This window comes from Furipterus horrens, unplaced genomic scaffold (genome assembly GCF_987537825.1).
Source record: "Furipterus horrens unplaced genomic scaffold, mFurHor1.1.pri manual_scaffold_8, whole genome shotgun sequence".
NCBI classification, from domain to species: Eukaryota; Metazoa; Chordata; class Mammalia; order Chiroptera; family Furipteridae; genus Furipterus; species Furipterus horrens.
In genome coordinates, this window is record NW_028327178.1 from 13,597,801 (window position 1) to 13,625,245 (window position 27,445).

At 38.8% G+C, this 27,445-nt stretch overlaps 1 protein-coding gene across 3 annotated transcripts in view; it reads right to left on the bottom strand.

Annotated features, from left to right (window-relative positions):
• RAB27B (RAB27B, member RAS oncogene family) overlaps positions 1 to 27,445 on the bottom strand; it is a 126,888-nt gene that overhangs the window by 61,483 nt on the left and 37,960 nt on the right. Inside the window, exon 1 of one of the 3 annotated variants that reach the window (XM_090285482.1) lies at positions 6,206 to 6,253. The exons of 1 other annotated variant lie outside the window; for it this stretch is intronic. The gene's annotated coding sequence lies outside the window, so the exon portion shown is untranslated. Of the gene's footprint in view, positions 1 to 6,205; positions 6,254 to 27,445 lie in introns of those variants that run through there. One more of the 3 variants, XM_090285481.1, reaches the window with a different exon arrangement.

Below are 27,445 nucleotides of genomic sequence, written 5' to 3' on the forward strand. Positions count from 1 at the left end.
TTCTGAGGCTCAGAGGCACTGGCGTTACACAGCGGTGCTCCTGAGCTTTTGCGGAGCGGTGGACTTGGCCTTCCTCTGGGAACAGGGGTGCCGAGGAGGAGGGGGCAGTGGGAGAACACGAGAGAATGATTTTTGGCCACTTCATGGAAGCCACTTTGAACAGAGATAGAGCAGAGTAAAAGATCTCAGAAAACCACAGTGACAGCGTCATGTAAGATAATAAAAAAACAGATGCCGTCCTGTACCTGGGCTTTATGTAGCACAAATTAAACAGACATAATTTCTGTCAACAGGTTGACTATTCAATATATATAGCACTGAGGTAAACAGATATAAATGTACATTGGAGGCTTCTAGTGAAAAATGGCCAACTGATCGCGTGTGTTTCAGCTCCCTTTCCCTAAACTCCTCTAACACTAGAATAAACTGGTATTTTAAATGTGATTACATCATAAAGATAATTAAAAGGGAGAGGAGAAGTAAAAGGACCAAATAAACGGCAGTAGATGGTTGGAAGAACCGGAGTCCGATGGCGGCTTGGGTTCATCCACTGTATACCTATAGGAAGGGTAATGGATAAGATGTAAGACATTTCTCCCTGCATAACCCTGAGAGGCTCACGCCTAAGAGGCAGCAACACCACCACTGAAGTACGCCAGCTGGTGGGGTGAGCACAGGGGTTTGCTTAGACGTCTGCATACAGACGCCTGGACCCAAAGTTTCCTTCCTCGCTATCGTGCAATCAACCAACCATAACTTCCTCCATCTGCTCAACCCAGTCTCCAGGAGACCTGGAGATTTATTTTCTCGAGAAAACAAATTTGTGGTTAATCTGTGGTTTAACAAGAGGAATGGAACACATGCATTTTTTACTTTGCTCCTACAGAAAGTGGATTAAAAAGAGATTTATATGTAAGATGCGGGAAAAAACTCTTGAAATCGAAAATATACCGAAATTTTAAATAGTCAATAACTGACAGATGGATTGTAAGATTAAGTTGAAAACATTTCTAGGAAAATAGAACAAAAAGGTATAGACATAAAAATGTGGAGAAAAATGGAAAGTTTTCTAACTAATGGAAATGCCAGAGAATTCCAGAAACAATTTTTTTTCTTTTTAATCCAGAAAGGGATGAAAAAAATTAATTAAATAAATAATGCAAAATCCATTCCAGAAGTGAAGGATCTTTGAATCTCCGGAATCAAACATTCCAATAAAAGTCCAGGAGAATAATTTATTAACTTAATTAAACACACCAAGATACATCATTCTGAAGTATTAGAAGCCCAGGAATAAAGAAAATAACCTAAAACATCTTCCAGAATCACAGAGCAGATCACATGTAAAGGAAAAGAATAAAAATTGCATTTAATTTCTCCAGAGCAATAATGGATCGAGGAGGTTCTTTAAATGTCTTCACATTTTAAAAATAAAATTATTTTGAACTTAGAATTGTATACCTAGACAAAATATTGGCCAAGTGTGATAAAAGATATGTTCAGACATGCAAGGACTCAAACATATACTTCCCATACCATTTTTAAAGAAGGATCCCAAAAACAAACTTATAAATTAAAAAAGAGGAAAAAAGGGAACTCAGGAAATGCAGAACCAGCACAGAAGGCAATAAAGTGAATTCTCCAGAGCCACAGTCATGAAGCAGGCCTAGAGAGAAGCAGAAGGATGAATTGCAGTAGGCAAGTCTCCAGGAAGTTAAAAAGAAAGAGAAAATAATTATTTGATGTGCATGTCCATTTGAACAATCAATAAATGCATGTGCAGTGGAGACTGGAAGTGCTCATCCAATTCGATGCTCTCCTTTTCCTAATACCCCACTAAACTTCATTTCTCAGCCCTTGCAGGTAGGAAGGTGTGTTACTGAGTTCTGGTCAGTAGTGTGTGAGTAGCAGTGGTAGACACCCCTTCCAGGCCATTCCCATAAAAATGACCTATGAGATCCTCCATGCTTTTCCTCTTTTCTTATTAATATCCAGACCCAAAGATTTAATGAGGGGCTCTGAGGGCCTAGAAGACATTAAAGCCCCAAGATGAAAGAAAAGCGTGATTCTGAATGATTGTGGGCGTGCAGACCCTAAGCTGCCACACATAAGACTGGGACATAAGCAAGAAATGCACTTACACTATACACACACACTGAGGTTCTCTGGGTTGTTTGTTAGAGCAGTTAGACCCTTCTGACTATTACAACTTGACATTATCATTTGGGGGCATCTGTGAATAATTTACAGTAGGCACAAAGTATACTGACCACATGAGGGGAGGGAGGATGTTACTGTGCTAGTTCCAGGAAAACCAAAAGGCTATGAGAGAAAAGAAACATGATGATAACATACTGCTTTGCTTAGCTGTGGATAGAATCAGAATAATGAGAACACTGACAAGAGAGTAATCATAAACTATGATATAACAATATGTAGAGCGTGGGGATAAGGAAAGACAGGCTCTGGCCCAGTAGCTGAGTTGGTTAGAGTGTTGTTCCCATACGCCAGGGTTACCGGTTTGATCCCTGGTTCAGGCACATATAACAATCAAACAGTGCATGCATAAATAAGTGGGAAAATCAAAAATTGATGTTTCTCTCTTTCACTCTCTCAAATCAATTTTTAAAAAAACCTTCAAAGAAAAAGAAAAGATGGTCTATGTATACAAATCTGTGTGTGTGACAAAACTAAATCTTCACCTATTATAACATAGAATTAATAAATAACATGTAAAATTGTGAGATAAAGAAATAGCAGGATAAGCAAACCATTTATAAATATGTAAATAAGTACAGTAAAAAAATGCTAATAAATCAAATGTTTTTCTGTGGGGATTGGGACTTAGGAGGATATCTGTGCTAGTTTATTAGAACTTTAACACCATTAAAAAAACTATGACATGTATTACCTTAAAAAATAAAATTAATATTAAAGTAGTGTTAAAACATACATCGAAAAACAAAAGGTATTCATTCAACAGTAAAAACATTACAATTTATTAACATACTCGCATATATTTTTTGCATAATAACCTATAAGCAGTGAAAATGTGAATTTGGGGTATAGCTCAGGATAGATTTAAGAGGTTTGCACAGTTATTTATTTACCCAACAAGCATTTATTAAGTGGCATGGGCCTGATACTGTGCTAGGCACAGAAGATAACACAAAAGGAAACTATAAGATGCTCTAAGAGAAAATAAGCATTTTAACACTTTAAACAATAGATTTGGTTTCCTCTCTCCTGTGCTTTGTGACATGATCCACTGACTTAATTGCTTTTCATACTTCAAAATCCTCTTCAAAATTACCATCTTGTCTCCCTACTTGAAATCCATACTGATGAGATCAGAGGTTTCCTAACTCACCTGTCTCCTGGGATTGCAGGGAAGACTTTGTCAGGCAGTCACATGCAGGTGTGCCTCCACCCTCTGCTGCTTTTCAGTTCACATGAAGTTCCCATAATCACAAATAAAAATCAACCCCTCCCCAGTTTGAGGAAACACCATAGCATGACTCAAAGTCACAAGACTGGGCTTCCAAGTCATGCTGGTTTTAGTGACTACTTCTGAAGATGTTACTTCAAGAAATATATGGGCTTAAGTGAATTTATACCAGCAAATTACTGGTAACACATCAAGACCTATTCTAGGCATTATGTTCACATAATTATACATAGAGCATCTAATCTATGATGAAGACTTAACCTCCAACTTCTAACTTCATTTTGCCTCAGTTCCTTAGAGTGTGAAATGAAATCATACTGTCACCTTGAATGGGAATTATTGTAACTAAGTCAATTTTTCTTTCTATGTTAAAAAAAAATATTCTGTGGGCAAGGACCAAATCATTTCATGAATAATGTTTGCATATAGCATTTATGCAACCTCTGACTTGCAAAGAAACCCCAGTAGAGGGTAAGTCATTATTTTGTCTATGACCCCTGTATAAATAAGTATACTTATGGACATAATTATAATTACAAAATCGTTTAATCAATATATCAAGTTGATTAAGGAGAAATAAATTCATTAAATACTGAACAGAGAGGAAAGAATACAACAAAATACATACACATAAATATAGTCACATCAACATATATAACTGTATGTGCAAACTAAAGTATAGCCATATACAGGCACATGTATTTGCTTAATGTTAACTTTACAAAGAGCTACAGAATAAAATGTCATATGTGCCTACCATGTAAATATAAATGAATAGATGGTGATGCCTTCATTTTCCCAAAATGTGTTAGCGAAAAACAGTGTTCTGGTTCACAACTTTTGTTACCTTTTAACTGCAAAATTTTCAGATTGTCATGTCATGTAACTGAGGAATAGTTCTTTTGTACATTCTTTTGCCTGCCTTTTAACCAATTTTCAGGCCATTTTTCAAGCATTCAAACTAACATTGATTGATATAATTTCAGGCAAATATGTCTTTCCCCAAAATAATTTTGATCAAATTAAAGAACTTTATGAACGTTCCATGTTAAGAAATCTATAATGACACCAATATAAGATCCACATCGTTTTTAAGGTATAATTTGGAAATGATGTTGCCATATATTTGATCATATATACTGTTAAAAGATAATTTTGAGAAGTAACGATTAGTAAATTAAGATTTGGGGATAGCAAAGAATTGCATACCAAATGGTTACTTTTTTGAAACTATATTTTAAAGAAATGATGCTGTCTTAAGAAATAATCTTTCATTATAATTACATGAAACATAATCTAATCTATTTTTATCATTAATATGGTAAAAGTTTATAAGACCCATAATTAATTTTTAGTATATATTTAAATGTTCTATTTCCAAAAGGACACAAAAATTCTGAGTCCCATGGCCATACAATACCTCCTGAAATATGCATCAATATCATAATACCATAACCGCCAAGCATCTTCCTGTTATGTGGACATTTAGCTATAGCTTTCATTACTATTATAAATGGAGTGAATAGAAGAAAATCCCCACACACTCTATATATCATAAAATACATGCTTTTGTTACAACTACCCAACTTATTTTATGTAAATTACAAACAACTTATTTTTATAGTCATGTCTTTGGTGGGAGTTCTGAGAGAGGAAATGTTTTAAAAGAACTGATAAAAGAACACATGATCAGAATGAAGACACCGCAATTAATAAGAACTCATTTTCTTTCAGTTCTCCACCTGTAAAATGTGGTAAATATTAGTCATGTTCTTGGCATTAGGCATTCAAATCCCTTCCCTGTTTGTGGGTTTCCTCCAACGCATATATTGAAGGAATTAGAAAGGCCTTAACCCATAAAGACGGCAGCAGGAGAAAGGTACAGTAGATACTTTGGAGTTAGCGAGGAGAAAGCATGCTAACTGCTTTATCAGAGTGGCAGTAAGTCCCTGCCCAGGGACACAGAGGAGTCTGACCAGTTCACTGGAGACACAAGGTACTATGAAAAGTACTGAGTGGGTATGGAGCCGAAATATAATGATTGAGGGAATGTCTCTATGTAGAGTATCTCCTCTCCCACCCGAAGTTTAAGAAAAGAAATGATCGATCAAACAAAAAGACAACTCACTGAATGGGAGACCATATTTGCCAATGAGATATCTGATAAGTGGTTAATTTCCAAAATTTATAAAGAACGTATACAATGCAACACCAAAAAACAGATTAACAAACAACCCAATTTAAAAAATGGGCAAAGGACCTAAACAGACACTTCTCCAAAGAGGACATACAGAGGGCTAACAGACATATGAAAATGCTCAACATCACTAATCATCAGAGAAATGCAAATTAAAACCACAATGAGATACCATCTCACACCTGTCAGAATGGCCATCATCAATATATCACCAAACAAGTGCTAGCGAGGGTGTGGAGAAAAAAAGACCCCTCATGCAGGTGGTGGGAATGCAGATTGGTGCAGCCATCATGGAAAACAGTATGAAGTTTTCTCTAAAAATTAAAAATGAAACTGGCTTATGACCCAGTGATTCCACTTCTGGAACTATATCCAAAGAAACCCAAAACACTAATTCCAAAGAATATATGCTCCCCTATGTTCATGGCAGCGTTATTTACAATAGCCAAGATTTGGACCCAGCCCAAGTGCCCGTCAGCAGATGAGTGGGTAAAAAAAGCTGTGGTACATTTACACAATGAAATACTACTTGGTCATAAAAAAAAAAAAGGAAATCTTACCTTATGTGACAATGTGGATGGACCTGAAGAGTATTATGGTAAGTAAAATATTCTAGTCAGAGATAGGTAGATACCATACAATTTCACTTATATATGGAATCTAATGAACAAAGTAAACTAATAAAATAGAAATAGACTCAAAGATAAATAAAACAGACTGACAGCTTTAAAAGGGAGAGGGCACTGGGAGGCTGTAGAGTGAAAGAGGTGAAAGAATTAAGAAAAATTCACACACTGACAACAGAATGGTGATTGCCAGAGGGAAAGTGGGGTTGGGGGAGGGGGAAGGGGGCAAAGGCGGTATAAATGGGGCCCAGAAGCGACTTGACTTTGGGCGGTGAGCCCATAATGCAGTGTGCAGATGATGTGTTATAGAGTAGTACACTTGAAACCTGTATGGTTTTATTAACCAATTTCACCCGATACATTAAAAAAAAAATAAAAAGAAAGAAATATTTTTGAATGAGTCAGCTGGTTGATGAAGCACAGGACACCAAACTGAAAAGTATTTAAGCAATCTAGATTATTATGACACTTCATTTACAGGAATTGCATTAGTTTCAGGTAACACTTTTTGAGCACTGACTAAATTAAAGTAACGGACCAGATTCTGGGGATACAAAGATTACGTAACAGCAACATTTATATGAAAGCCATGATTCCTGGTCTTAGGGAGTTTACAGCTGCATAGGGTTGGGTGGTGGGGCTCACAAAGCTTTTCCCACTCTTTCAGCCACTCATTCAACAGGTATTTCAAGAGCGCCTTCGAACTTTATGTGGTCCTGGATTTGAATTTCAGATTAATACTCGTTCAGGTAATTTCCATAATCTCTCCAATCCCTTGTTTCCCCTTTTATATAAAAGAGATAATAACAATACTATTATAACAATAACTACATTTTAGAGTTGCATGCCTGAAACATACCTGAATAGGTATTTCTGATAAAGATGTAAGGAAGAAAGCACAGTGTTCTCTAGAATTAGGTTTTGTTCAGCCAGATTTATTGGGAGCCTATGAAGCGACAGGCCTGACAATTGACCTGAAATTTTAATTTTACCACAAGTGAACAGGGATTGTAGGATTACAACTGGGGAGATGTTAGAGGTGATGGATGTTCATTGTCTTTACTGTAGTGATAGTTTCATGAGTATATGCATGTGTCAAACATATCAAACTGTGCTTACACATTAACTATGTGCAGTTTATTGTATATCAATTATACTTCAATTAAAGCTGTCTTTAAAAAAAGGAACAAACATAAAACTAGGGTTAAAGATCAACCCCGCAAAGGAGACACCATCATAGTTTTATTTAACTCCCCCCAGCCCTTCAACTCTCACGTCCTCAGCGTGGGGCACACATGGGCACTTAGTCTTCTGGTTTACATTTTGAAGTTGTTGACTTGTTCTCACAAGGTATATTTTCAATAGTATTTTCAGATCAATGGTTTTCAAAACTTCAACTTATACAAATGCTGAAAAGCTGGAGAATTAGAGGGATGAAATAATGATGACTTAGATTCTTAACAGTAAAACCTACCTTCTTAAGCCTTTTAAAAATCAGTATAATCCAAAATATCATTATCTGTACATGAATGGGCATGAATGCACTCTCCAAAGGAATCTAAAATAGATAGCCCAATTTTCTAAGAAATTAATCATCCCATAGGACCTATTTAATATTTATACAGTACTTCATTTTTGAATAGTGGTTAATATGGCATGTTGGTACTCATTAAAAGTGGAATTGTATTGAAGTGAATAATTATTTTATAATCTACCACCTCTACTCAACTGATGCATTTCTAAGTGATTTTTTTTTTTTTACTTTTGTACTAGTTAAGCTTTTATTGCAACCACACAGTATAATAAATTACTCCAAACCTCAGTGGCTTAAGCCAATACTTTTTTCTAAATGGGAAAACTTCACTCAATAGATTTTATCAGGCACTAATTTCTCTAATAATTATCTTTCCATAAGAAAAGTCCTTCTGTGGACCCTGAATTGCATCTTTTCACTCTGATATTTTCTTAGCAATTTCTCATAGTTTCTGGTCTATTAAAGGCTATTCTAGTTTTTTATTGCGGCTAGATATCAACTGAATACCTCATATTTTAATTACTATTTCACAGTAATTCTGTTAGTGACTGGGGTTATTTAATTGTGTATTCAGTGCATCATCTTGAAAATAAGAATTTTTTTATACGTGATTGCACACAGAGTGATCATTTTATATTTTTGACTAGGTCGGAAAGAATGCATTGATTAATTTATTTGACCAGTAAAGAACTCTATAACCAATTATAAATAAATATATTTCAAAGTATATTAAGCAGTTTATTGGCTTTGTTTGAACAGGTGGACATGTGGCCTTGGAATGCTGGGCCAACACGCGGAGGCAGCAGCCCTGAAGAGCTGCCCAGGTTATTTGTGAATAAGAAGCAGACTGCTCAGATATGGGCACTGTTCGTTACCACAGCATTTATGAGCTTACTCAGATGAGCACAAAGTACGTATGGTATCTTATTTAGCAAACAATGAACAACACTTAAATATTTATAATCGCATAACATTTAATCACTTTTGTTTGTTCTTAAAGGATGTCTTACTTTGATTATGACAGAAACTTCTCTGGCTTTTGGTTATTGTCTTAATCAATACTAAGCATGTAATTAGTGTGAAATTAACTCTCATTTTTAAACATAGAAATAGACGGGAGCCAAGAATAAGCTAGAAAAGACCAAGACAAACCACCACGTATCCTTGTGTTCAGAGACAGATGACGTCCCTGTGGCGATGAAGTAATAATGCACATTTTAAGGTCTCATTTTTTTTTTCTGAACTCTTTTCTCTTCTGGCTCAACATGAATGGTTTTCAGAACGTGTCCCCCAACCCCATTTTCAGAACTCACCTGTGAGTGCAAGTGTAGATGAAGGGCTTAGTAAACTTGGTCATTTTCTCACTAAATGTTTAAGAACAAAACTATTAAAACATCACTAACAAGACATTATAGGTGGTACTTAAAGCCCACAAAAGTATTGCTACCAATATACATTTGCCATTAATATAATAATGGTGATATCATAATGGTAATATAATAATGGGCTTGTTTCCATAGCTAGCAGACTCGTCGGCAGCCGTCCGTCTCGAGAGATGATGGTGTAGCTTCTTAAGAGTCTATCTGCACCGCCGAGAATGGCTGTGCAGTCCGACTCGGGAGTGACACGGTATCTGTCTCCTCCCATGTTGAATCGACATCTTGCGATGACGCTGGAGTGTCCTCTCCAGTGAAGCTGAAGCTACAGAGCCTGGGCAGGGTGATATGGAGGGTCTGCTGTTGCCCATGCAGCAGACCCTCCCTCTCTTCGCAGCTGAAGGGTCCAAGGGAAAGACGGAGTCAATACAGCTTGGCTTCAGGTGCGCCGCAGGAGTTGCCGGTGTTGACTACAACGTCAAACCGCCTTAGGGACTCCGGCTCCGGATTTTCTGTCGGGGTTTACTCCCTTAGCCTTTCCCCTGAAGAGGTATGCCGCAAGGCAGCGGAGGTTTTTTGGAGTCAGAGTTTTCCTTCTCTGACTAGCAGACTAATGCTATGCATATTGATAGAGTTAATAAATTAGCAGGTTTTGTCATAGGCTGAGGACTCAGAGGGGTGGGGAAATGATTGTGCCAACCCCTTAAAGCTCCAGGCTCCTGAGGAGGTTGTGTTCTTAGGGCAAGAACATGCGGATGGCTACAAAGCCTACCCACCTCTTCTGCCTGTTGCTGACTCCTAAAAGAAGAGACTTAGCCTCAAAGTCAGTGCCCATAAATACATTCAGAGTAATGTTTTTCCTGAACATTCAGGGGCTTTTTATTTTCAGAGACAATGCACATAATGGGTGCTTTCTCAGAGCAAGAAAAGTTAAATTAAACTAAAAGGCAGTTAATTTAACTAAACCTCAAAGAACGGCCCAGCATTTCAGAATGAGCTTATATCTTCCAGTAAATTCACTTTGCTTAAACTTACTCATTTTTCTTTTAAGAGATTTAGAATGTTTGTTTCTGACATTGAAGAGGTTGCTACTGATCTAATTCTTTACATTTCTAATGCGGTTTTTGCTAGTTTAAACATGGTGTTCATGACGCATGTTTCTTAACCAGTTAACCATACCAGCTCGACAGTAACTAACAAAACATCCTGAAAACTAATCTAACTATGCTATTTATATCTAAAAGATGTTATAAAATTACATGGATATTGTTCTCAGATGTGTAGTGATAGTTCATGTATATTATCTTCTTTGATGCATCCTCACAATTAATTCAGTTACCTTTCTTGCTTGAAAGTGCATGGGAATCTCACGCACGTCCTGATCAAATGCAGATTCTGACTAATGGTGAGAGCCATGGTCCTGCATTGCTAACAAGCCCCAAGGCCATCGATGGTCTGACTGCACATTGATTAGGACGAGCCCGTAAGATATGAATCAGGAAGAGGAGGATATAATTAGGACTGTGTATTCACCTCTCCCTTCATCGAGACTAATCCTCCATCCATCAAGCCTATTTAATTCAGTAACACCCAGAAGCCCAAGCCTTCCAAAATTATTGATTTCACCATCAGAAATCCCAGCCTTCCAGAACTATTGATGTCCCCCATCCTTAAATGAACCCTCAAACCTGTTCTGACCAGCATCTCAGTGAACAGTTCTATCATCTGCCAGTTGTTGAAATCTAAAACCAAGAAGTCATCCTTGATTCCTTCTCTCACACAGCTCGGCAGCATGGTCTAATTCCAAAGCACCCCAAATCTATTCACTTCTATTTGCCTCTGCTGCCCCCAATGCATTGCACATTCCAAAGACAGGCATCGAGCCTGTGGACAAAGACCACAGAGAACAATGATGGAGCCCCTGATGCCAGCTAACTTCAGTCTTAAAACAAAGAAATGAAGATCAAAGCTCAGGTCAGCCCAGGAACATGACCTCCATGTTCTCCCTCCCTGGAAACTTCTTCCCTACCTGCCCCCTGGCTCTTACTGATGGAAGGGAAAATACAACCTCCAGTGACACTGTTAGAAGCAGCTGGAACTGAGGAAAGGATGCTGTGAACCCTGCCGTGGCTGGGCTTTATGTACCTTCAATAACTTTGACTCCTGGCTTTAGTCCTTGTGGTCATCCTGGTGACAGAAATGGAGGCTTTTCTGTTTAGAGAATCCCACAGTCGGCATCCTACTCAATGGGACAGGAAAAGAGGCCAGGACCCCTAATTGGCAGCGGCTCCTGGGCTATGTATTCTGCCCATCTGCTGCTCCATCTCCTGCTCACAAGTCCCAAATTTGAGCTCACTCCCACTTGTCTGCATCCCTCTTACACACACACACACACAAATGGGAGAGATACTTCACAGGGGACAGTACAAAGTGACCTTCACCATTGCTGACTGAGCCCTTGTTTTCTACAGGTTTGAACGCACCTAGATCAGGCGTCTAAGGCAGTGGTTCTCACAGAGAAACTGAGCTCTAGTGAGGGCTACAGCCATTCTGGTTGTCACACTGTTGGTAGAGGGGGTGCTATTATCATCTAGCAAATAAAAGTCAAGAATGCTGCCAATCATCCTAAAATCACTGGATAGTCCCCCAATTCCCAACAACAACAAAAATATCTGGCTCACAATATCAATAATTCTGAGGTTTAGAAATCGTCCTCAAAGGTTGGTGGGTCCAGATGGGCAATAGTAAATGTGGAGCTAGCCATGAAATAATGGGGCATCGTGGGGACACGGGTGAGCTGAGATACAACAATGAGGGCCCAAGGATGACAGATTTTCTAGTTTTTGAAGAGAGGGAATGAGTTTGGGTTTTTAATGGGTAATTTATATTGTTGCAGACCAGTTTCGCCATAGTTTTTACAAATGTTGGAAATCAAATTTTATAATGTTGAAAATCAATCCAAATTAAAACACAGAAACAAAACAAATTTTAAAATAAAGGCACTCCATCAGCCCCCCCAAAAAAAATATGTCAGTGGTCTGGACCTGGCCCACAGATTGCTGGCTTGTTATTATAGATTTAGTACTTTCTTTATTATACATGAGCAGACTATAATAATATAATTAAGTGTAATCACCTAGGAGGACAGACAACAGTTTAAAAGTGGGCATTCATCTGAGCAATAACCAGAGAAAATGTCTACCACTAAAAGATGTTAATATAAACAAGAGCTAAATTCAAACAATATCATATACTTGATACAACTGCAGATGCCACTGAAGAGGTAAGCAGGGTCCAAAATCTTAATATCTGTAATCTATAACACTGTTTAAAATAGATGATACAGAGAATATGCAGTAGCAGTGTCACCAAAACCAAAAAAGGAAATAAAAAACAGGTAAATCTTAAAGAAAAAAATTGCAAGCCGTTGCAAAAGATGCTCAGTTGCAACGAAAATCAAATGTATGCAAATTAAAATAAGATGTTTTTCATCGATGAGATTAAAAAGGAAATAGTGCCCACTGTTGCTAAGCAATGGAGAGAGAAAGAGAGGTACACTAATGTACTCTTGGCAAATAGAAACTTCCTCTGAAATCTACAACTGTATCAAGTTGAAAATCTACTCATATTTGCATGCACAAGTCCCTGTCTAGAAAATTGTCTTTAAAGAAACAATCGACTATGCGGATCCAGATAGACATACAATTCTGTTCATTCTAATATAGTTTATAATAGCAAATAATTGGAAATAACCCAATGTCCATTCCTAAAGGTTTGATTAAATAAATATATTAGTAACCACACCATGGAGTGTTATATAGCAGCCAAAGAGAATGAGGTATACATACGTATAAAGCAAAGCTAGCAAAGGTCCATTTAAGCCCTAACCCTTTATGATTCTGAGTAGTTACAGGAATAAGCTTTAATCCTGGATTCCTTGGGGTCTTAGCAACTCTCATCCTTTGGGGAGGACTGTCCATATATTTAGCTTGCTTTATGGTACACAGTTGTCTCTTGGGCTTTTGATGTTCTCAGGAAACAGAAAATAAATTGCTAAACGATAGGGAAGAAAAATGAGCCCTTAATATGAAATAGTAATAGGAAAGAGAAGCAGGAAGAAGAGAGAAATGGGAAGAGAAGACAGTTGTTAAGTTACAGAACAGATCAATGACTTTTACATTAGAGCCACATAGGGAATCTTGAACAAAATACTCAGCTTCATCCCAATAGATTATATCAGAGTCTTTCAGGGTGGGGCTGACACTGATATTTAAATAATAATAAAAATAGTAAGACTTCCAGGTATGTACTTCTCTTGCACAGCCAGTTTTGAGAATCACAAGACAAGATGATAGTGAGAATATCACTTGAGAAAGAGAAGAAGTTAATTCAGAAATATCCTTATGCAAATAGAGATTTTTAAAAAATGCCTACAAATCTAAAAATGCTAACTCTTCCTGATTTATAAAGAAACCATAAATCACTGTTTTTAATGAGTCAATGGGGCATCCAAGGTTGAAAATCACTAGAGCACAATGCACAGTGCAATATTTTAATATTTAATCCTTATTAGATTCCGAACTTAGGCCATTGGAAAATAGAGACAGTTGTTTATTTAATCTGTCACCAATAATGAGAAAGGCTTTAAGTTATGCTCAACTATTCCAAATAAAGAATAAACGTATTAACATTTTTGCATTTTTAAAAAGCTGTGGTCTAAAGTTACAGTAAGATTCCATTCAAGCAGCATTAAACAAAAAATAACTGAATCTACATGGCCCCTAGCTGTCACCTAGAAGTCATGATTCTGGGACTCACGAAGAGACCAACTTTGAGTGTGTTGCTACAGTGGTAATGCACATCTGTATTTTTGGTTTATCTTTTCCTGTGTTCTTCCCATTTATACTTAGGCCATAGCTTAGAAATTATTCCCTGGAAGTTACCAAAAGAGCTTAGCATTGTAGACTCCTTATAAATAGCTCTCTAGTACCTTTGTTCCCTGGAACTGTTCACCTCCACTCCTTCCTTTTTTTTTTTTTGGCTCATATTTTCATTTGGGTAGACATATTTGGATAACATAACCCTGTCTTTGTCACAACTGATTGTTTCAGGGCTAGGCATACGACCCAAGCTGTTGCAATGGGCTGCTTCTACTGCCAAAGGGGATTTTAATCCTGAGAGTCAAAATAGAGTTTGATGTTCTCTCACGGAGTGGAGGTGTAAGGTCGGAATATGCTATTGGCATTTGTTTCTACCACAGAGACTGAAGTAAAAAAATTTGGTTTTAGGAGAAAGGGAAGAATAAAGCTCATGTCCAGAGGACAACAAGGGGATGAGAGATCTGGGAGAGATCAGACATGCGCTTCCAGGCCATTTCTGTGATCCAGCTTCCTTGATTTCCATTAGACACCCTGGAATCCCTCAATAAATTGTTCTTTTGCTTCTTACTGTGAGCTAGGATTAGTTACACCTGGTATAATAACTAGATCTAAAAGTACAATAATCACTGTGTATACATATATACATATAAACTTACATGTAAATATATAAATGTATATAAATGTGTATAAATGTATATAAATGCATACACACACACACATTTCCACAGGCTCCATGGTTGACATTTTAAGGCTGAAAGCAAAATATTTACTCATTCAGCTACCACATTCAAAATATTTTTTAGAAATGGATATCAGAGATGCAAAAATCACAGCAGAGGAGGTGATAAAACACATTCTTCCAACTCTGAAAGAATTGCAGTAGTGATAGTCATCAGCCTGGTGTGTTCCCCAAAACTATTTAAAATGTTATCTAAGCAACTTGTCAACGTTATCCTATGAAATCCATGATGAGCTTGTCATAATGCGTCCATGGCACATTTAAATGGTTCTGGTTTTTGTACAGAATTCTGATGCTTGATCTCATCAGTGGCATGGAGTTAAGTACTACACAGTATATTTCCAGTTTAAAAAAATATGTTGCGCCAGTGATTATTCACTGATTTGTTACTATAGTTTTCTGAAGTTGCACCAGACTCAACATCACTCCTATTCAGAAAATGCATGAAGAGTCTGTGTTTCACAATCAAATTTAAAGAATCACTTTAGTTTTAATAACAATTTCAAAAATTACTATAGAGGTTTTCTTGGAATTTATATGACAATCAATGTCAAAAGTATATCAGAATAGCTGTAGTTTTACCTTAGTGTTGCTTTTATAAAACAGCAATAGGAATGGACTAGGGAAGGAAGAGAAGGTTCTTAGAGTATTAGAAACACACTAAATTGTTGATGCAAAAAGCATCTCCTTCCATCTCTTAGTATGGGAAATGAAGAAAGACTGTACGTTGCTGCTTGAGAGTCTATACATTTAGACCAAATTTGTATCTGCAATGTCAGTATGGCCAATGAGTGAAAAAATATTAATGCACTATTGGTTATTTACTGTCTTATTTTGATTTAGCTTATACCAGTACTGAAAGCTTCAATTTAAGTTCATGACAGTGGAGTCTTCTTTTAATGTCTAAATTCTTTCTAATGAACTGCCAAAGACTTTAAAAGCCCTAAAATCAGCAGAGAGATGGTGGCTGTCTGCAAGCCACGGAGCAGCCTCAGCAGAAACCAGCTGTGCCGATGCCGCATCTGGGCTCTAGCTACCGGCACTGATATTAAATAGATGCCTGGTGTTCAGGCTGCCCAGCCTGTGGTTTTTGTTATGTCAGCCCTAGCAAACTGACACAGTAGATATGAGTGGGACTCAGGAATGACCTCTTCTCTTGACACATTTATTGGGGTGACATTGGTGAATATGGTTATATAGGTTTCACGTGTACATTAACCAATTCCCAGTGATGATGATCTGCTTGTTTTAAGAACCACACTTTGGGGGTCACTTATTCAGTCTTCCCAACTGCTAGGATGAACTTCTCAGTCCTGGACCCTTGTGCTTTTCTGCATAGATTCCTTCCTGACGGGGCTGAACTTGGTTTTGACTCTGTCCTCACAGCATGAGGCCTTCATCTGGGGATGCTGTCTGTGCAGTTACCCACTGAGCAGACCTAGGGGACATGACCAGCTCCCCTTAAGTCTCTGGACCTGGAATTCTCAGAGGGAGAAGAGAGCTCATGTTCTTCCATGGGTGTTACTCTGCATGTTTCCAAAGCCTATACTTTTGTCTCAACTCTATGAAGGCTGGAGTACAACTTAGCATGTGGGGATTGCTCCGTCTATAAGATCCCCAGGTGACTTTTCTCTGGCTCAATGGTGAGGACCATCGCTACAAAACTTTAGAGGAGGAAGGGAGAATGGCTGTCTAAAGTAACCTAGAATAACTTCAAGGGAAGAGATAATTCTTAAAGGGTTAAAATATTTACATGTATAGAAAGTAATGGGAAAGACCATTCAGGTTTGTAAAAGCCCAGGTGAACAAAGCAGAGACAAGAAAGCACGAGGTTTATCCATGGAACATACACAGATCATCCTCATGGGAAGAATAGAGATAGAGAAATAAGGGTATGAAGCTGAGTTAACCAAGAATGAGATATCTTTGAATATTAGATAATAATCATTTATGGCCAATAACTTCCATTTGTTGAGTATTTACTAAATGCTGTACTATAAACTACAGGAGGACAAAGTCTTTTGTCTCCAGAACTAAGCATGTTGGTACAAAGCAGGTGCTCAATAAAAATAGGTTGAATGAAGGAATAAAAAGTCTTACACTATTTAGTTGGTTTATACAAGTGTTAGCTCCCTTATAGGTCTCTCAGAGGTTAACTGACCTGCTCAGATCTCACATGCAGATCTATGCTGCACTCCCTGAGCTAAAGAATTCATTTCTGAGCTGCAGAAAATGGGAAAACGGTGGCAAATTTTAAGCTGGGGAAATGGGGGATCAGGCAAAGTAGCCATTTTGGAGGAAATACGGCTTTTAAGGTACTTAGTGGGCAGTGAGGGCAGAATGCCCGAATGCAAACTCGGGAAGCACCTGAGAGGAAGGAATGGCAATTATGGAATTTGTGAGGCATTCAGAGAAAGAGCTTGGGGCTTACCAGCCAGAGGAAAGCTGCCTGGCCTTTCAACATGAGGCTGAAGATTTCTGAGAGAAAACCCACACATAAATTTATTGTTCCAAAAGTTATAAACTGTTAGAGCAAATAGGCAGGGAAGGGCCTTCTTCACTTGCACATTGACTTCTGCAGTAAGTTGGCTTTTTAAAACTTTCCTTGTCTGATACATTCTTGTTATTTTATATCTTTCCCAGAGACCACAAGTGCAAGTGAGAGCTAGACTGAGAGCAAAAGAAAAGAAAGAAGGGCCCTGACTGGCGTGGCTCAGTGGGTTGGGAACCGTCCCACAAGGTTTCTGGTTCGAATCCCAGTCAGAGCACATGCCTCGGTTACGGGCCAGCTCCCTGGTTGGAAGCGTGCGAGAGGCAACCGATTGATGTTTCTCTCTCGCATCGATGTTTCTCTTCCTGTCTTTCTCCCTCCTTTCCCCTCTCTAAAAATAAATAAATAAAATTTTTAAAAAGAAGGGAAGAAAAGGGAAAGGAAGAGGGAGAGAGAGAGAGAATGGCCTGTTATATCCAAAGAAGTCCTTAAAAGCCAAATTGTCAATTCTTAATTAAATTTGTGAGCAACCTTGTTTTTAATTATATCATGAAGGAAATAAGGAAATATAGTTTGCACTGTAAATCTATCTTTAAGTAGGTAAAGGGGGAAAATTAAGACAAATGGCAAACAAACTAAAGTTAATAGCTAACATGAAATGTAGTCATCCTGAAGACCGAGAGCCGAGGGCACAATATACTCACTCCTCGGGCACACAAACTACAGCCGCGTTCTTTTCTCTAATTACTGAGAGAAAACATAACTTTTCTCTGTGTTGCTTTCTGAAGTTCTCCTAAATCCTTCAGGTTTTTATCTGCGGCCTTCCCACTGAGTTTCAGTGCAGGTCGAACTATGCCATTCTGCCAGGCCGCAGACACACACTGCCCTCGTTTCTAACTCTGTAACCCTCAGTTTCCATGTCAATGCGTTTCTGGTAACCTTTTCTCATTGAGCCCCTGCCCCTACCCATCCCCCATCTCCAACTGCCCTGGGAGCACGGCAGGTTCTCTCTTCCCCTCTCCCCCATTCACCATTTATCATTCATTCTTGACTCCTTTACTGGAACAGGCTGAAGCTCAAATTCTTCGAGGCTACAGCACTTCATCGAACTCATACAAGTTAAACATTGGAGAATGTCTCTCACTCCTTCCAAATTGTACGTGAATAAAGCGTGCTTCTAGGCACTCTATTTTTATACATGATTTATGTTATTGTGATTGGAGGCATTCATTACCAAATACTCCCTGTGTGCGTGTTTGAGAGCTGGGGTTGTTCTAGGCACTGTGGACACGAACACGAGACTCCAGGGATTTCCACAGCCCAGGAGACGGCACAGAAGCTGACAGCGGTGGAACAGCATCGGAGGGCCCTCCGAGGAATCTGTACAGGATGTCACGGCCACACCCCTAATATTGATCCTCAGGGAAAGTCCGCCTTGTTCCCTGCTGGCAATGCAGTCTCCCAAAAGGAGCGATGACGCCTCTTTGCTATGATTCATTCAACTACAAGGGCTGGAGGTCCCAGAAAATCAAGGGACTGAGACGGGCCCCGCCTTAATCACACATGGTGCAGGCTGGCCCCGCGCTCTTTCCGAAGGCAAGGAGCCTGATTGTATGAACGACTGAGGCCTCCGAGCAGCGTCCTTGGCTCTGGGGTAAGACACCAAGGTGTGTACGGACTCGCGGGCAGGAAACCGTTCTGAGGAGCGGAGGTCTTCCTTTCCTCATAGCTGAGCGAGTGGGCAATTTTATTTCCTTGCCGGAAACACTGAAGGGCCCGTTTCTCTCTGTTCTCTTAGAAAACTGCAGTCAAACAAGTCCAATTTGCAAGGAAATAGGATTTACACCAAGGGATTTGCAAAGAGTCGATGTCTGCTCTTGCTGTCACATGTGGCCTATTTTCTGAGTAAGCAGCACGTAAATCTCAGAGTAACTTGTTTAACAGCTGTGATCACAGTCTATTAACTCTGGTATCTTTTCCATGATAAATCGTCTGTGGACATGCCAGAGGGTCTTAGCTTCTTTCCACTCTTCCCTCGCAGCATGACTGTGCCCCTCAGTGTCGGAACCACTGCAAGATGCTCAACACGCATATGATGGTGCGTCTCAGAGGCACCAAGGCCAATCGTGCCCCTGTGGATGGTGGGGCATCAGGGAAGAGGTTGAAGAAGAGGAGACACTGGCTAGATCACAAAGAGGAGGGGTGATAGGGCCATTCAGGCAGAAGGGACAGCAGGAGCAAAAGCTGTGAGTGGAGGCAGCATGGCTGACATTGGAGATGAAGATGAAGGAGTAGACAAGGGCTAGATTGCAGGGTACGCCGTGGATCAGGTTCATTTCACTGGCACAATTATTCCGGGGTCAGACTCCATGTGGTCCACACACATGAGCAGCATCCCAAAGACCAGGATGCACAGCTTGGCAGTTGAGAGAGAGGGGGAAGAGTTTCTGGATGCTGAAAGGGCCACGTTATTGCCTGGGGCAGCAGGTTTTTGGAGCTAAATCCCTAGACACATTTTCCTTGGCAGTATGATGCCAAGAGGACACAAATTAGGCCAAGAAATTCAGCCCATTCTCTGGGAGAGTAATGGATGGAATATTGTTGATTTGGCATCCATTCCTGACTCAAGGAAAAGGTCTAAAGTGCAACTGCTATATTCCATCATTTAGCTAATGGGAGCTTGAGGATTTGCCAGACATCGTTTCTGGGCTTCCCATGATTTCAGAGCTGCTTTATGCTGCCACCATGATTATAGCCTCCTCTAGGCAGGGGTCAAGCAAAAGGAGAATGAGGAACACACTCTTGTTGAGCCTGGGTTAAAAACTAAATTGCCTGCTCCAAGGTCAGGTCTTTGGAAGAAGCAGTGAAAAGGACTGAGGCCAAGTTCCTCCCAGGATGCAAGAGCAGGGACTGACTGCCCCAAACACATAGGCCTCTTTTGTATTTATTCATTCAACCACTGAGCAGATACTTGTTATGTGCATGGTGTTTCTAAGGCCCAGTTCTAGGCTCTGAACAAAACACAAGGGGTCTCTGGTAAGTGACAGGAGATTGTCGGATGGAAGTAAGTTCTTGGGAAAAAAGGTAGGTTAAGGAGATAAAGAATGACAGGGAAATGATGCTATTTTGAGGTCTTGAACAATTATTGTTGTAAAATGGAAATGAAAATAGCAACGGATCATTCAAATGCTCCAGGTGGTAATAACAATTAAACGCAATGTACTTAGTTAGGAAAGACTTTGTCACTGCTCTGGAATAGAGCAGGTAGTTAGTGAGCGGTAGCTAACATTATTACTGAGGGTGAGACTATTATAGTAGCTGAGTTCTCTTAGAACCTATAAGTCTGTCAAACTTCTTGTGATCAAGTTTGGTTTCCTTCCTTAAAACTCACATGGCCTTAGTCAGTCACTTTATCTCTCTGGGTCTGTTTTCCTGTATATAAATGGAGTCAGGATAGTACTTTTCTTATTAAGTTGTTGGAAGATTATTGAGGTAATACATACAAAGTGCTTAGTTCTGTGCCCATCATATAAAGCAGAGGTTCAATATAAGTTATCTATGAATATTGTAACCTCTTCAAGAATGATTTTCCCAGCATGAAAATCAGCCTTCCAGGATTATAGTTGTTTTTCAATAGTAATGATTTTCTTTTCCTTGTAGCACTCAGTTTTTTTGAGGAGGGGAGAACATAGTTTAAAACAAATTGGCAGAGACACTGTGTGTGTGTCCTACCTATTGATTCACTTATACTTTCTAAAAGACACCTCTTGCTACTATTTGGAGGCAATAATATGTTAGAAACATAGAAGGTATATATCCTACTAGTCAACAAGTAAATGCATTGGTGCATTCTGGCCTTAGGAGATAGCATATATCCTGCTTTAGGTGTCTGTATCCTCTGCGAAAGTGTGCACTCTCATGTTAGAAAATCTGCCTTATTGGTGAGTGTTTGCAACACCTAAGACATTGCCTGGAGAGTTCAGTGCTTGGAAGATAACATTAAATTGACCCAAGGAGCCTGAATGGAAAGGAATCCATAAACGACAGCCACAGTGACAGAGCAGCAGCCATCATACTAAGCCACACTTGTGCAGAATGGAATGGGGTTTGCCAGCATGGCAACATCCCTTCCCTTCTCTCTGGAGAGCCACCATGGGCCGTTGCCTTTTGGACGAATGGGGCCACAGTCATCTCCACCAATGCTGCAGTCACCTCCTCCGCCTCTTCGGCCCCGTCCCCAGTGGAGTGTGCCATGAGGGCTGAGCCTCCATTTAGAAGGTCCATTCAGGAGCTTCCTTGATGAGGTTGGATGATGCTACATCGAATCATGGCTTTAGGAACAGGAGAATATTGATCTCTCTGTTTACTTGAATAATAAAAGCATTCATCTCCTTTTGTGTTTTAGAAAATGAAATTTCAAGCCAATGTTTGTTCGATTTAATTAAATTCACAACAAAATATGAGATGATCTCAGCGAAATGAACCAAAACTAATTGGCAAAGGTAAAGAAAATACAGGCATGGCAATTAGTCTACAGCTTTTTAAGAAATTCTGAAAATACGCTGGACGTGAAATCGCATGCAAATAAAGTAATCAAGTACAGCATGCATGAAAAGAACATGAAATTGAATTATGAAGCAAACTGGTATTATTCTTCCAGTCAGCAAAGGGGAAGTTTTGTGAAGAAATGAAGAAACAAATGAAAGCATTGAGGAGCAAATGCAATAAAGCATATAGGGCGGGACAGCATCTAGCTGTGACGGCACATAGTATATCCTTAATAAAAGCTTGTTAAATATGAGAATGAATAAGAAGAATGGCTTATTAAATTAAATGTGCAACAGATTAAGTATAAAAGATAATATTATTATTTGGCAATAAATCATAAGGAAGACTAGGTTTAGAGTAAGGATTTTAACTGTCCTAATTCAATGTAATTAGTTCAATGCAAAAAATCTCTTATTCTCAACTGGATGTCTATTTGAAGTTTGGATGCATACCACCATTAAAATGAAAGTTCTCACATTTTTTATTCAAATTGCTGCATGGAAATGTAAGCCCAATCAATACAGATAAGCCCAGAGGCCAACACAGAATTCAGGATGAGCCAGCAAAACAGTCTTCTTCTCTCCAGCAGAGAAAGGAGAGATTTCATTCCCAGGCTTCATTTGCACATGGTGCTATTCACAGATGAATAAAGCATGCCACTTTGTTAGTCACCCCCTGGGTCCACAGCACGTCAGCACAGAGAGGAAACGGTCCAAGAACCATTGGCATCCAACCCATGATACATTATGTTACTAAATATCTGGCATGGCAATTGGCTCCACCTCGTCAGCCATTTGCCAAATGTCATTTAACAAAGCAGTCCTCATCCAGGACCTCTATGTGACTATACTGGTAATATCATCCCTGGAGGTGAAGAGACACATTCCCTAAAGAAACTCATCATTAGAAATAAACATGGCAGGTCATCAAAGAGCGAAAACAACACAAGGAAATTGAAGAGGAGATTTTGAATAAACTGCTGTGTTTGTGGGTTTGCATGTGTGTTAGTGAACGTGTGCAAATGTCAAAGTCTTTATTCCATCATGTAATATTTTCTCTTAATTGCCTGAACTAGTGGCTAGCCTTCGCCAACTCCATAAATGAAACAAATATTTATTTTTGTCATCAGTCTTCAGCTCACAGTATCCAAGGCTGCTTGGGTTTTAGCTCTTCATTGTATGCATTTTGGGAAAACTGAGCAAAGATTTCTCCTCGGGCTGCCTTCTTTACAAGTAGAAATACCCTTTGTCACTTTGCCAAGCATGAAGTCAAATGTGATGTTTTAAATAGAGAGCAGAAGAATTCCTTTAATGAACTTTTATCATCTTACATTGCATGGTCTTTTTAGACAACCTCACCCCCTGCACACATGCACACACAAATGTACAAATATACACACTCTTCAACCCTGCTATGATGTTCCCTTTATAAGTATAGTTGGATCTTTCACCTCAGTTCCAAATTCATATCTATTACTAGGCATTTAAAAATGAAATGTGTACAATATTGAGCTCCCTGTCTGTCTACTCTTGGAAATGTCTACCTTACCCTGATTCTCTTTATAAATGACATACATATGAATCCAGTGACAACCTGGCTAGGTGCCTGAGTCATTAGATACACCTATGTCTCCTTCAACTTCTGAGTCAATTTTGTTAAGAACTAATGTTGACTGTAGCTGCAAAGTTACTCTTCTTCGAAGGCCCCTCTTCAGCAACCTGTCACTGTCTCAGCCTGGCTGGACTCAGAATTTTCTAGAAGGTGGCAAGAACCATACAATGGTCTTCCTCACCACAATGCAATGCACACTTCCCATTCTGATGCTGAACCTTCAAAATAGACATCTGGTCATGTCTAGCCACTGCTGAAAATCTTTCAGTTTAACAAGAAAGGGACAATACCTAAATGAGGAAAACTATAGCGCCTTTGCTCTGAAAAGTAATATATAAATTTGGTGCAATTAGAACTCCAATAAAATTAATTGATTGGATCAAATGATGCTAACATTGGCATGGAATAAGTTCTGAAGAAATTCTTGAAACCAGAGTATTTAGGGATAATAAAGGTGGTATTTTCAATAAAGGTGGGGGAAAGGTAGTTTAATAAATAGTGTTGACATAATGGACTATTTAACTAGAAGAATATTAAATTGGACCCCTGACACACATTATATGCAAAAATAAATGCCATATGTATTAGAGACTTCACTGTAATGTATAAAACCACAAAATCTTGAAAGAATATCTCAGTCAATACATGTGCAGTGTAGGAGAAAGGAAGACCTTCTTAATCACAACCAGAAACCCCAATGCTATAAATGAAAATATATTATGTAAATGCTAAATTTTTATGTGGCAAAATACACTATTAACAAAGTCATCATACAAATAATAGATTTTGAACAAATATTACCATTGCAGAAAATAGACAAAGAACTCTCAAACATTAACAAGGAAAAATAAAAACAACAAAATATAGCAAAAAATAAAAGAGCCTATTTTCCAAAAATCCCATCTAAATGGTGAAGAAATATTAAAAAGATGCTCTAATGAAACAATAAGATGGCATTTGATACTCAATGGCCTGACCAAAACTAAAAAGAACATATCACTCAGTGCTGGTTGCGAAATAAAGAATAGTCTCATACTCTGCTAGCAGAAATGTGTGTTGTTATAGCCTTTTAGGGACATAATCTGAAAATTTATTAAAACTAAGTCTTTACCCTAGAAATATCAACACCAGTTTGTTAGAATATATATATATATATACATATATATGTATATATATATATATACACACACACACACACACATATATATGTACACATATAAATTGGAAACAAAGAAATATCATATAAAAATGAATAGGTGAGGTATTAACTAAAATATGAAGAATATGGCACATTCACATTTCACAATGTCTTAAAAATATAAATTGGTCTGGAGCAATTTCCAAGAGGCATTAAGTGAGAAAAGCAATATGGAGAAAAAATATCTAATATAAACAAATTCTTATAAAACATAAAGGTGAGACTAGATTGTTAACGGGGGTCACCTGGAGCGGGTATTCTGGTAATGAGAATGCAGGAGACAAGAGGCAAAGGTGACAGCAGACATGGAAAGTCTGCACGAGTTCACTTTTATATGTAGTGCTTAGGTATATTTTGAGTGTAGGAAAAGTAATCTAAAAGTTATCAGAGGCTCTTTATTGGCTCCAGGCAATAATTTTAAAAAATATTTAAATTGTCTTGCCATGGAAGCGCCTTCACTAGTTAGCCGTTGCCTGTTATTCCAGTTTTACAAATTCCGTCACGCTTTATCCCTGGGGAACCACTTTCCACTCCCATAACATGCCCCATTTCTTGAAATCTATATTTTCTTTGGATTTGCTGTTATAAGGATTTCCTCTTCAACTAACTAATGAACTCCTACTCACCCCTCAACTGTGAGCTCAAGTTCCCCGTCCTCCAGGGTACCCATTCGGTCCCTCTGCCCCTCTTTGTCTTCTGCGACGGCCACTTTCAGACAGGCGTGTGGCTGTTCTCTGCCCATCTTCCTACTCCAAGTCTCTGTTGGCCTGGGATTCTTGAAAAAAAAGGACCATCTTTTTTTTCTCTTCTTTTGGTCATTATATCCCTGATTCATTTCATTTTTCCACTAGTTTCCCCAACAGAAACATTCCCTAAAATTACTCTAGGTCATTTTTACAGAGGAACACACTCCTTTACAACCTGACTGCCTTATTGGAGATAAGGCTGAGCTCGTCGTGACCCCACAAAGAGTAAAGCTCAACCGTACTGTCATGGCAACACTCCATGTGCAGAGGGCGGGACTTGTGGTTGTCTATTGTGCCCTGGCGTGACTTCTTGGAAACAGGCAAAAGAACCAAGGTCTGACTCCAGCTGGTTGAGGGCTGGCAAGATGGAATGAAATGAGTGTACATTAAATAAGAAAGTGGAAGATAAATGACATTCACTGACATCGTAATAGGCAGGATCATTATCAAAAATACAAAAGTAAAGTGATTGCCTAACTGTGTTTGTGAACACCTTGCTACAAACAGTTTTTAGTTGTATTTGGTTTTAAAGAAAAACCACTCATCAGTCACCATATGATTGGTGGGTCTCTCAAAAAATGCAAAGAGCTAAATAACGATAGCAATTAAATACCCTAACAATCATTATCTTATCAGAGAACTATCCTATGACCTTTAATTAGAACAGCTGGGAAACTGCTGAAAAATCAATACCACCCATCACTCACATCAGTGTGAGCCACCAGGTAAACCTTGGTTGTGTGTGGAACTATTTACTCTCCCAGGTTATTTACGCATCAGGAAAACCTGCTTGGGGAGTATTAGAGCAAACATTTCAGAGAGATAATGGAGAAAGTAGTTCAGGGTTTCATTTCCTTTAGGCAATATGTTAAAAGTGCAGGATAAAAGAAAAGAAAATATTTGTTTCCAGGATGGGAAAAGACCTTTGCAATTTACTAAAGTTTTTCCACCTTTCTCTGTTTGAGTCTAGAGTCCAAATTTGTATTCATTCACAAATTAAGTGAACTGGAGAGTCTTCAAAAATTCCTTGTCAGTTGTAGCCAAATGCCTACATTCTTGTCATTTCACACCATTAAAGAAAGAGCCGGAAATGAACCCATAACAGCCATCTAAAGAAGCCTTTAGGAAAGTCCCAGTACAATACATTAGTGATGATTTACCTCTATGATTCCCATTAAAAATTCCCTAGGCAGAACGAGGAAATGAAATGACACTTCCAAACTAACCCGGTTTATTATCTCTGGGGAGCCAGCGCACAAACTACCAGAGGGGACATGAAACATAAGCCGGTGACCTCCACATACCCTGGTATAGAGTTCTAGTGTTCCATGCACTATGTCTACGTCTTTAGGCATATTTCAGGGATTTGTATGCAGAGGTAAAAAAATCCACCGAAAATGTAAAGAACCTGCATTACAGAAACAGAAACATATGAGCCTGGATGGGATTTTAGCACTTACTGAGTTTAACCCCTTCATTTTATATTTTATAAATAGAAAAAAACAACAACAGGACCTGAACACATTAAGTTACCTATTCAAATACTAGGGCAAACGAGGGTGAATCCAGGAATGGAACCCAGGTCTTCTAAATCCTAACCTGGTGCTCTTTGCATATACCTGCCTGCTTCCACTCAACCTGCTAAGCAACCTCTATAAACTAGTTTATAGGGTCATCACAGCCCTTTGACTCATCAATAATGACCCCATTTACAATGTTCCATGTTTGCTTACATTGCTTCATATTTAATGTTACTTTTTACTGCTTTTGATAATCCCCAGAGGGTCTACCATGAAGATGATAAAATGGTGAGGTGCAGTGGAGTGATGTGCTTACTTGATGCAGCTGTTATAAACCTGGAGCTGAACCCCAGGAATCCTAAGGTTCACTGTGGTCTGACACTGCCAACTCTGGAGGGGTGAGTGTTGAGCACTAATTCTGAAAATGTGCCACACAAAAAAATGTATGTCTTGTAGTTCAGTAAGTTTGTGAAACTACAGTTTCCAATAGAACTCAATGTTTACCGGCATTTTAAAGATTCTGAAAAGTCC